Source organism: Melanaphis sacchari, unplaced genomic scaffold (assembly GCF_002803265.2).
Source record: "Melanaphis sacchari strain LSU unplaced genomic scaffold, SCAv2.0 Contig50_pilon_pilon, whole genome shotgun sequence".
Classification (NCBI taxonomy): Eukaryota; Metazoa; Arthropoda; class Insecta; order Hemiptera; family Aphididae; genus Melanaphis; species Melanaphis sacchari.
In genome coordinates this window covers 3,086,274-3,090,635 of record NW_020271344.1, presented here as the reverse complement: position 1 = coordinate 3,090,635, position 4,362 = coordinate 3,086,274, and the positions used below count along the sequence as shown (strand labels likewise).

Genomic DNA, 4,362 nt, shown 5'->3' with positions numbered 1-4,362 from the left:
CAATAATAACAACATAACAGGTAAATCTATTGTAATGATGGAGGCTAATATTTTGGGTGTGAGTATATACAGGGTGTCGTGTAAATTTAGTTTTGAGACATAGAATCTAGACATTAGTCGAAAACTAATCGCCTGAAATGTTTCCAGTGGTTGGATTTTGGATGGCTTATTTGATTCCAGATTTGTATGTCATATGATAAATTAAGAGTATTAAGACTATAAGTTTAGATTTAAGGATTAGATATAGAAGGTGAAGGCGTCAGGTTAGACGTCAACGTTACATTGTTTTTATTATTTTAGAGAATTATCTTTCCAGATGAGTACTTTTTCGATATTAATTTTATTCCAAAGTGTTTTGTTGAATTCAAAATTTTAAAGGTTATTGTTTAAAATTATTAGAGGGTATTTTTTTTTCTACTTAAAGTGAAGTTTAATTGAGTTAACGTGGACAGCCAACTCTTAAAAGGTAGGCATCCATGTGTATCCTTAAAAATACAGTTGGCCCTTACTGTCCATTATTAAAATTGCAACATAAAACTCAGTTTAAAGTTGAATATAAAAATTAGAAAAAAAAATAGTTGAATTGACTCACTGAATAGAAATATCCCGTTAATAAAATAATTATTCCTGTTTTGAATTTTTTTTTTTTTTTTATTAATTTTAAAGTAGTTTAAAGTTTTTTTTATTATTAATATGTGTAGAAAAACAAAACAAATTAATGTTGATATTTTATTAGAAATGATATTTTTATTTACTTTTTTTATATGTTAATCACATAAATCATTGTTATGAATAAAAATATTTATTTATTTTTATTGTTTCCATAGAAATCTTATTCAAAAATTAATAAAACGTGAAACAGTATTCAGTTTTTCGTAATTCAGAACCATGAATAATATTCAATTTAGTAAGAAGGAAAAACTCATGAATAATCAACTCGGTGATACGAGGAATCATATAAATTTTTAATTTATAAAATAACGTTTTTAATATACAAATATTTACATATTTTTTTAGATTGTGTAGAACAGGTGACCAATGGATTTATATGTGTCAGTCCAAAGAAATGTATTATATATTTCAAGCCTGGTAATACATATATGAAAACAATACAGTTATTAAACATGACTGATTTGCCACAAATCATAAAAATGAAACCTTCGGAATGTAAACTATTCAAATTTCCCTATCTAACTACTGTGAGTTGTATTAAAATTTATTAAAAACATGTTTCATCGTAATTCGTAGATCGTTTTTTATCGCACTCAATACATATTTTATGGTAGAATTTATTTAAGCTTTTCATTAAAAGATAACCTAAATATTAACTATAATTTTTTTTTAAAGGTTTTCAGTACAATCCTTTGACTATAATATAACATTTGATTTTTATTTAATTACTAATGATTTTATTTTAAGGTGTCTGTTCTTCCCAAAAGATCTTATAATTTACAGCTCACTTTCATGACTTATTTAAATCAGGAGTTCAAAACTTATTTGCATTTAAAAAATCCTACTGGCAAAGGAAACTTTGCTATAGAGTTAAGAGCTATACCAAAAATGCATACTTGTTTACCCAAGACCATGGATTTTGGGAATGTGGATATAGGAATGAGGTAAAATAGTTAAATACATTTTCATTTAGAATTTATGAAATGTTATTTTGTAGCGTTACAAAAAAGTTGAGACTGGCTCCTAAATCAAAACCTTATCAGTTTCGCATATTTATCCCGCACGATTTAGAGAGCTTATATATAAATCCAACTTGTGGTTAGTTTCAAATAGTTATACAAGAGATTGTTTGAATAAAAATTGATTTTTTTCAGGTGAAGTATTTTGTGATTATCCAAAATACGTCACAGTCGTTTACACACCTCAATCGTATATTACTTTGTGTATTGATTTAGTACTGTACCTAACGGTATTTAATCAAAAACCACATGTTATTACTTTGACGGCAGTTACAAAACCCAAGCCTTTCTGGTAATTCATTCGAAAAATAAGTTTAGGTAAAAAGATTGATTACATATTTTGAGAATAAAAATTTAATACTAATTTAAGCATTTGAACCGATTTTATGTTGAGAACAACTAACAAGATAAGTTTAATAAAATTAAAAATTATGTAAAATATTTAAAATGTATTAATGAGCACTAGTTAGGTATATATATATAAATATAACTGATCATTTATAAATACGTAAGTTGTAAAAAGTGCGTAGAAAGGAACGAATAACCTTATGCTTATTATATCTTTAATACGATTACGAGTATAATATATAGATATTATTTTGTTTAAAATTATTATAGAGATGCATTATTTTTTTGTAGTTGTACAAGTATAAAAATGGATAAAACAATGCAAAAAAAAAAAACACTTACATTTATTTCATAAAGTACATCATTCTGATGAGGTAGAAAATGATATCATGGTTTTTAACCGACTGACTTTAAATAAAATGTTGAAGAATAAAAGCTCAGTTTTGAATATCAAATCATATAAATGGCTTAGTTAGTATTAATATAATTGATTTTACAATATTTCAAAATAAAAATTATTTAGTTGACACATAAACTAAATACGAACAATTGTAAAATGTCTATGTTGTATCGTTATTATGCAAGCATTAAACCAATTGTAAATAAATATGATTTCTGCGTGATACGTATTTTTAGTATTTTATCATATAACTAATTAAACCACGTTAATTTAAATATGGTTTTTTAATTATCAACAATTATATAATTAAAATTAAAACAATAATTATTTAATTAACTATAGTAAGTCATAATTAAAAATCTAATGTTAATATGCTGTATAATAACTACCTTCCATAAGTTATTTGAATATTGTTTACGATTTATAGATCCTCTGGGTGAGTTAGACAAAATGTATCAAGATGCGTACTTACAGAATTGTAAGGATTTTATGGTAAATGTAAAACGTTTCAGCGATGAATATAACAAAACTCGCTTTAATATATTCCGGAATGAACTAAACATCAACGAAGAACAGCAAAAATCTGTTTACGACAAGCGAATAACTGAATGGAACACTTATAATGTAGGTGATATTTACAAACTATAGATATTGACTTCTAAAATAATTGAATACAAATCATAGGAAAAATTACATTCATTTAAAGTCATATTAATTGATGGCCAGATTGAACCCTCGGGACTTCGTGAAAGAAGCATTCGAAAAAATTATATTGTAAGTCGTAAAACGATATCAGATTTAAAATTGCTTTAATATATATATAAAATATGAATTAGTTACCATTTTTAGGGTACAAGTGATTACGTTTTTGATCCAAATCCCGATGATAACTGGTGTGTACGATTTCAAATATATAATAAATTTATTAACGCTGTCAAAATTATAATAGTTAAAAATCGTTTAGAAAAAAGGTTAAATATTTTTAAAGAATTAATAGCTAATAATATAATACCTAACTATGGTATGACTCAAAAATCACAATTGAATAAATATTGATAATTATTTGTTTATTATTATAGTTAGTTTTTTTTTTTTTTTTTTAATCTTAAAAATACAATTTAAAACTATGAATAAATCGATGTTTCAAAAATAAATATTGACAATTTTACTTTTTAATGTTATTTTTACAGAAGTAAATATATTTCACTGTGTTATCATATTATACTTATTATTTAAATTACTAATCATTTTTTTTATTTCTTAATAAATAAATTACTAATTTATGTAGTCCAAATACTCACACGATTATGTACATTTTTATGTATGCATATTTATCACAAGATATATTATTATGTGTAATGTTGAAAAATATAATCCCAAAAAAAAATTGAATTTGTTTTACGATATTGAGAATGTATTATATAACTTAATATGATTAATTAATAGTGATAGAAGTAGTAATTAGTTATCATCATGTAGGTTTTATGCACTAAGAAAATGTCGATAGTAATAAAATATAAAAAAAAGACAAACGTGTGTTTTACAATCTTCGTTTAATACCTATATTAAAAATGATAAAATAACAAAAGCAAAATACTTTAATTGGTATCAAAGACTAATATAAACAGTTGACTTTAGAGGACTATTGCCGTTCTTAAGGTGTATCGTATGAAAATAAATTACACAGCTTATTGTTGGGAATTGCAGATAAACTATAAGCAATATAATGTTTCATTCAATTTGCCACACCATTAAACATTGAAGAATATAAGATAATATAAATAAATATTTTATTATTTTAAGTATTATTCTTGAAATGTTATTGAATTCATTTTTGTCAATTTCCATCAAAATTGTATAACAGTTACAAAATTATTTCTCTGTTTAAGTCAATTTAATAATACATAATAATTGAAGTGAGTT

The 4,362-nt window shown here is 24.0% G+C and overlaps 1 pseudogene; it reads left to right on the top strand.

The window, feature by feature from the left end:
- The first annotated feature begins 888 nt into the window (after positions 1 to 888).
- On the top strand, positions 889 to 3,495 carry LOC112599410 (annotated as a pseudogene).
- The last annotated feature ends 867 nt before the right edge of the window (positions 3,496 to 4,362 follow it).